Here is a 7,786-nt window from a genome sequence, read left to right as displayed (position 1 = left end):
GGGGGGGGTATCTGGTATATATAGGATGGTGACAGCGTGGCGGGACGTTGTGTAGGTAGTGAGTAATTGCAGTCACAGGGTATTGTTGAAGTTAACGTTCGTTCGTTATAGTATTTGTTTTAGTGCGAATGTTGAAATTAAGTGTATTGTAAAGTTATATTCGGAAAGAATAAACCAGTTTTATTAAGTAAGTACTTGTGACGCTAAAGTTTCGTCGGAACGACGTTACGGGAAGTTAATTAACAAAGGGAGATGTAACAATATTTTAAAATCTACATGTAAGTAATTATTCTTTTTTACAATAAATTAGAATAGTATAAAAATTTTCCATGAACAAATATCTGATCTTTGTTAGTGATATGTTTGGAGGAACTGCAAAGAAGGGTTTATAAAAAAACAAAATGTTGAAATTAAGTGTATCGTAAAGTTATATTCGGAAAGAATAAACCAGTTTTATTAAGTAAGGACTTGTGTCGCTAAAGTTTCGTCGGAACGAAGTTACGGAAAATTTATTAACAAACGGAGACGTAACAGTTCTTTGATTGTTTTTTATTATAAAAAATCACCTCGAACGATTAAAGAAATAGAAACAAACACACGCGAAAAATCAGAAAATAAGAATATATCATGCAAATTAATAACAATATTAACACGAAAAGAAAAAATGTATTGTTTTATAAGCTTGACGATCTGTTGACAGTTTATTGTTTAGCTTTCTTTTCTAATTTTTTCGTCACACTAATAATATTTAATCATTTAACCTGTTAGTGTTAGGCTCTGTTGTATCAAAACTCAAAAACTTATTTTTTGCACTGATACGTTACATAGTGGGTGTTGTGAACGGCTTGGTCAACTTTAACCAAATTTTTTTAACCTGAATAGAGTAATAATAGTTACTTGAACGAATAGGTGAGGAGTAAGTTCTAAATTTTAACAGCGTAATGTTTAGAGAACTATTGCTGGTAGGTCCATCTCGGCTGTCCCACCTGAAGAAAAGTAAAACATATACATAATACAAATAGGTGTTCTACTTTAATAGTTTACCATAATGATAAGGACAAAGTTTAAGATTTGGAAACTCAAGAGTCCAACTCGATTGTATAGTAACATTTGTAGTACTAGTACTGTAGTGTTACTAACGTTAGTACTAGTTCAGTAGTTGTACGATAGTATTACTGCTAATAATGGTATTATAACGTCTAATGGTTGCTACTGCTTGTAAGATATTACTGTCACAGTGTCAGTTACTAGTGTTCATGTCATGAACATAAAATTAAAGTTGTATTGATAATAATAATTATATTAATTTATTATATTCGGTCAACCACGGTTACGACATAGGCCTCAGCCTGAATACAGAAATGTGGAAATATAATTAAATGACTGCTAGTAAGTATATTTGATCCTCCCAAACCCCTAGTTCAAATAACGCTGCCATTACTATAGTATAGATTATAATAGCCAGAGAGAGAGAATGAAACCTGGTTTTTGTAGTTAAATTCTTAGAATAAATCTTAGAAAAAAAATACTCTCACAGTGTATCCAGTTTCAGAGGTTTGCTTTTGCCCTACACTGTTAGTGTTACATTGAGGAGAAAGCAAAATGATGTATTTTTATTCTTCACAAGTTTAGAATACTTCTTGTCATTAAAATATTTATGTTAATTTTTTTTGTGTGCTTTGGCCTTCATTCTTCAAATCAACTTAGATAATATAACACACCCACCCCTGATAAAAAAAAACAACTAAACCCACTATATGTTTTGAAGTCATTGATTCTTTTCTTAATCTTCTGTAAAGTACAGCAGATTGTCCAATGAGGCTTTTCTATAAAAAATCCACACACCATTACTGCCAAAGGCAACTCATTCCATAATTCAGTTATTTTATAAAAATAAAAACTAATTTAAGTTAATTAACTTGTAAACTTCAATAAGATCACCTCTTAGCTTTCTTCTATTAAGAGAAAATAAGTTATCTTAACCTATCCCTGTAAGATAACCCTTCCATCCTTGAAATCATCTTAGTAGCCCTTTTTGGAACACTTTCCAATAAGTCCATACCTTAAGGAAACCAAAACATTAAACAATATTCTAAGTGAAGCCTAACTTGTGATATCTATGAATTAATATTTCATTGCATTTGATAATGTATTTAAATGCAGCCTAAATTTTTATTATCTTCAGTACTAGTACTAGCAACAGAGCAGTGTTTCTTTCGATTGAGTTATTTACAGTATCTACTACTTTCCCAAATTCTTTTCTTTAGTCACACTATTTGAGTGGGTTCCCATTTATAGTGAACATTTGCTCCAAATTATTACTTAAATTTCTTACCTTCCATGTACTATTCCATCTATATATATAAAGATGAAATGTGTTTGTTTGCACCCTAACTCCTTCGAGCCTATTGGACCAATTTCAACCAAAATTTGTATTTAAATACTATGAACTATGGGGAATGTTGTAATGGGGTCAAAATTGAACTTAACCCTATTTCTATTTTGTAAAGCCTATTGGTTAATTACTCCAAGCCTATTGAGTCAATCTCAAACAAGCTTGACAGGTCAATGCTTAGACAATGTTGAATATTCTAAAGGGATTCAATGTCAAAGTATGAAAGTTGCTGGACTGTTTCTTAAACAACCATGCTTTTCTCAATCAATGAGATGTAAGGGTGTTCAAGGGTGAGGTCATCTCAAAATCTTTATTTGTTGGTAGATGGAAAGCAAACTGCAAATGTTGTTTAAGAAGATGCTTTGTTTTAATTTTAAAATTTTGGGATAGAGTTTATGTTCAAGTTGTTTCTTTGAAATATATGACTGATGTAACTTGCATTGTTTTAATTAAGTTTAAACATTCCCCGTCAGTTGATGAGTATTTCGGCTTGTGTACTATAATTAAAAGTCAGTTGCTACGAGTTTATCCAATTTACCAATTAATCTGATTCATTCTGTAGCACCTCAATTTCCTCAATACATAAAGAAATACAGCAAACTTTACTAATTATGTCCCTATATCTATATCATTAATGTAAGGAAGGAAAAAGCAAATGCTCAAGCACTGGACTCCATTAGTAATCACTTTGTTTTTTTCTTACCAAGCCATTCTTCTGTTAGATTAACTAGTCTTTTCAAAGTCCCTGTCAGTGTGATTTTATCAGCTAATATTCTCTATGACACCATATTAAAAACTGTTTGAAAATCTAATTACATAAAATCCACATAGAAATGAGTAAAAGATTAAACATAAAAATATGGGACTGTTTATAATTTTTTTGCTAGTAGTATTAGTAACCCAAAACTTATGTTCTGAACATGCTTTTATAAGTGCTTTCACTTAGCTCATCCAGAACCTTTTTTATACATATATTGAACATACAGAAAATGATGTTTAACCATTAGACTGTCACATTAAAAGAGGTATTTTATGGTGGCACTTAACGAATGAATATGTTTGAAGCTACCTGAAATAGTTTCACTGGTTTTAACTAAACTGTTTATATACTTACATTTCACTGGATGCCAAATTCTGTGTTATCTCTCATCTCAAAGAAACAAAAACATTTATTTATAGCTCTGTATAAATGCATTATCCAGTGTATGAAATTATTATGTTTGAACACGAATTACAGGTAAATTTTTGAAATCAAAAACTGCAAAATCCAGTAACAAAAGCTAACAATATTTAATTAATGCTAGACAATAATGACTGTTAGAACTAGTGATGTAAAAATTGAATAATTTGTTATTGGTATAGTTAATTCTAATAATTTTTAAGATTTTGGTCAATTTAGTTTGTCAGGATTAAACTTCCAGAGCAAGACTACTGAGCATATCATTTAATTCCTAAGGTTTCTTTTTAATATCAATGCAGTATGTAGCAAGTGGTTATATAACACATGAAAGCTACAATAAATGTGCATGTAGCACCATCCTAACGTGTTACACCATAGCTAAGTATAACAACTACAGAATGTACTATTTGTCAGGGATGTGGTGTGCACTGTTTTAAGGTCTGTCCAGACTATCTTTCAAAACTGTAAAACCAAGAATAACATTCAAAAAATACCAGTTAAGAATGATAGTGTGGTCAACCAGTTTGTCATTGTTTTTTAATGTCACTCATAATGCACTGTTTAATGGTGTTAAATGATAGTGTACACAGGACTGAAAACGAGGTGCTGACAATTTGAATCACATCATATACGTAGTTTGTTAGGCATTCTGTTATTATATTCATAATATTTACCATATATATATTTAAGTGGAACTACATTATTAACTGCATATTTTGTTGTAGGTAAAATGATAAATTTAGATGGTAACAGAAAGTTTTGTTCATCAAACTTGTTAAAGATAAACAAGATTAACATGCTAGATAGTTGTTGAGTTGATTGTTTCTCTCTAAGAAATAAATTTTTCCAATGCTTTTTGTTTATTTTTTTCACTGAGTCAAAATTGGGAAATTCTCGGGCTGGTCTAGATGTTGTGGTTAGCTCACTTGCACTTTGAATCTGAGGGCTCGTGGCTCATGACCTATTGCTGCAAATGTGTAGCTTTACATAAAAATTATAAAACATATGAGGATTCTTTTTCTGGTGACTAATTCCATCCATTTTTTGACAGTCCCAAAAATGGCTGGCCCTAATTCACAGTTAAATGTTAAGTAAAATAATAATATATAACTTTTCTTTGTCTGCTAAGTGTTCTTTGAATGTAACATGTTAAAATGTTACAATGTTAGTTGATTATCATGATTGAATTACAATTGTTTAAGCAATTAATGAAAATCTGTGAAATTCTTATGTTAAATTCAAGCAGTTAGTTAGACTTTAATTTAGACCTAAATGTTAGACAGTTTTCTTTGTAGTTTTAAAATGTAATGAGAAAGTATAGTATTAAAGCAGACGAGGGATTATGTTTTAGCACTCACTATTTTATTCCTAGTTGATTCATTGATATATTCACTGTATTTCTAAACAGACCCAAAGATTTTCAACAAAATGTGGCTGTATCAGACTTGTGTATTTATGAAGTACTGGTGTGGTTTAGCATAAAATAACATGTTTATTTAAGCTTTAGAAAACTTTTGTTTTGAAATGAAATACACCAGTTCTAATAGTTACCATTACCGTGAAACAAATTATTTCTACTAAGATACATAAAAAAACCGTCAATTCACCTGAAAGAATTATTATACTTATAAGTATTTGCATTAAAAGTTTTTCATCATCTCTGACTAGTACAGATATCAACACGGTAAATTTTCCTGCAAGCAATGTCTGTCAAAAATACATGACTTTATATTTTCTGCTTTGCTTCAGGACACAACATTATTTACATATGAGAGATAAAAAGTGATGTGTCATATATGATCTGTAGCGACATAACCAGCAATCATTATAGACATCTAAGTTTTCCTTTAGTATATTTTTCTGTCAGAAAAAAAAAAATGTTTTAAGACAGGTCTGGCAAAACTCAGTATTAGAGCCTTGCAATTAGCATAACTGATTACCAATGAGCATTGAGTAGTGTCACATAAAATAATTAATTGAAGTTATCATGAAATCGAATAATGTCATGAAAGTAATCAGCTAATGTTTCTAAATATTACTGTTTTTGATCTTTCCAACTATTCAGTACACAAAATTATGATTAGATCAAGTAACATCACAAAAATAATCAACTACTCAAGGTAAATAGCTAGGTTATTATTGTTTTTAGTTATTCCAATTATCTAGCAAATGAAATATTGCCATTATGGATTAGTGTCATAACTCATGAAAATAATCAACTAATCAAAGTTAAGTTTCAGTTTAGTACTGTGTTTGATTATTCCAACTGTTCAGGTAATTTAAATATTTCCATTAAGTTTGTTTTTTGTTAAGTACAACACTACACAATGGGCCATCTGTGTTCCGCCTATCATGGGTATTGAAACCCAATTTGTGCCATTATACATTGTTTTTTTAAATGTCCTTTAACGTCAAACCATGCCATGCTCTGGGGTACTTGTGCTGGAAGAATATTCCAACTTCACTGGCCCACAATGTAATATAAAATTAGAGAAACTGATATGGTATTAACAATATATATTACCATTGAATTATAAAAATAAAACAAATCTTCACTTACCAACCTGCTTCAGTGAAATCGTTTAAAAAAAAAAAAGAGGGGAAACAATTAATTAAATAATTTGTTTACAGAATTTAAGTATGATGTAGGGATGGCAATGCCACAAAGTATAAAAACAAGGTAAGGATGAATACACAAAACCATACAAAAATACCTAGTACCCTAGATATTAATACCTTTGATTTTTTATACAATCCAGTTGTGAAGTTGAAAAGTCATGTTCACAATCTTAGGAAAGCTGACGGCCAGAAAATGTAAAAAACACATTTTATGTGAAATATGATGGACAAAATCTCAATGAAGTCTACATTTGCATAAGTTTGATCAAGTTAGCTGAAAAGGAATGTACCGTAATGTATCCCTACCAACATTTTGCATTCCATAACTAAAGGCATTTTTTCTAAATAGAAAGATGGGAAAATATAATACCAACTACTAATAAAGTAAAAACCTCTGCCTATTGGTTTATATTTATGTAAATGATTTTGTGTTAGAGGAGAAGTGTTTTTTATATTATATGGGAAAAGAGCAAAAATTCTTCATCAGCTCAGATTTATTAGTGTGAAAAAAACTTAGTTCTGAGATATACTGTATTTATGAGACATTTAAATTTAAAAGCAGAATAAGATTAGTGAGGCCCCATTTGGAATAGTATATGTAATTTGTCCTCTTATAACTGGAAAAATAATACATGCTAGAGAGGGAGAGAGAGTAGAGATTGGATACTGAAATGATGCATGGTTTTTGTATTCTCATACCAAAGGTTTTTATTTTAATTATCTTCCTTTTTTTTTCAGATGTAGTTGCACTGTATGTAATGTTTCCAAAATAAAAGGTTAGCTCTTGTTTACATGCTATAGTAAGTTGTGTGTAAGCAAGGTAAATGATACCTCTTATAAGGAGTGTAATGTTTTAAAAGGTTGGCAATTTACATATAAACTTGTTATATGCACTAAAAATGCAGCAGCACTATTTATTCTAAGGTTTATTTTGGGGAATGTCCAAAAATCATTTGAATTGTGCACAATAACTAACTATATGTGTTTTTCTCTAGTAACATTATAACCTGTAGATAAATATATATTGCATAATTTATGTGCACATAATAGAAATACTACAGTTGAATCTTAAATGTATTACAACTATCTGGATTCTTGAGATGGATGCCATGTTTATGTCCCTGCTAAACCCTTCATCAGATCACTATGATTTCCTTGATGCATGTTTATTTGAACAGCCTGAAGACATGTAGCGTGGTCTTTTGAGTAGGTGTTTTGAGTTTTAGGACTTGGTTCAGTAGCATGTGAAAGGTAGGTCATGTTATAAAAGAGCTCTAGGTATTGTTTCTCGTATGGTACAGACATTGATATTGTTATGACAGAGGAGGTCACGTGACACTAGTAACACGTCATGCGCTTCGAGAACGTTCATGTCCCTTCCTGAAGTCTCGAGAGGTTACTAGATGTACGGTATTCTTGCATATAAGAGCGCCAAGAACTGATGGCAACAATGTAGTTGAATTGCAGACAGAGATAGAGACGGACAGTTGGGTCGAGCACGTGAGTCATTCGTTGTGAATTTTAGCGTTTGTTATAGCATGACTGTGGAAATCAAATGTATTGCAAAGTTGTATTCAGAAAGAATAAACCAG

At 30.9% G+C, this 7,786-nt stretch overlaps 1 protein-coding gene across 6 annotated transcripts in view; it reads left to right on the top strand.

Annotated features, from left to right (window-relative positions):
- The first annotated feature begins 756 nt into the window (after positions 1-756).
- LOC106457125 (solute carrier family 25 member 51-like) overlaps positions 757-7,786 on the top strand; it is a 12,356-nt gene continuing 5,326 nt past the window's right edge. The window contains exon 1 of one of the 6 annotated variants that reach the window (XM_022382942.1): positions 757-909. The gene's annotated coding sequence lies outside the window, so the exon portion shown is untranslated. The other 5 variants (XM_022382939.1, XM_013916511.2, XM_022382938.1 and 2 more) reach the window with 5 other exon arrangements.

This window comes from Limulus polyphemus, unplaced genomic scaffold, assembly GCF_000517525.1.
Source record: "Limulus polyphemus unplaced genomic scaffold, Limulus_polyphemus-2.1.2 Scaffold294, whole genome shotgun sequence".
In the NCBI taxonomy this organism is placed as follows: domain Eukaryota; kingdom Metazoa; phylum Arthropoda; class Merostomata; order Xiphosura; family Limulidae; genus Limulus; species Limulus polyphemus.
The sequence above is the reverse complement of the archived record's forward strand: the minus strand, read 5'-3'. Positions and strand labels throughout refer to the sequence as shown.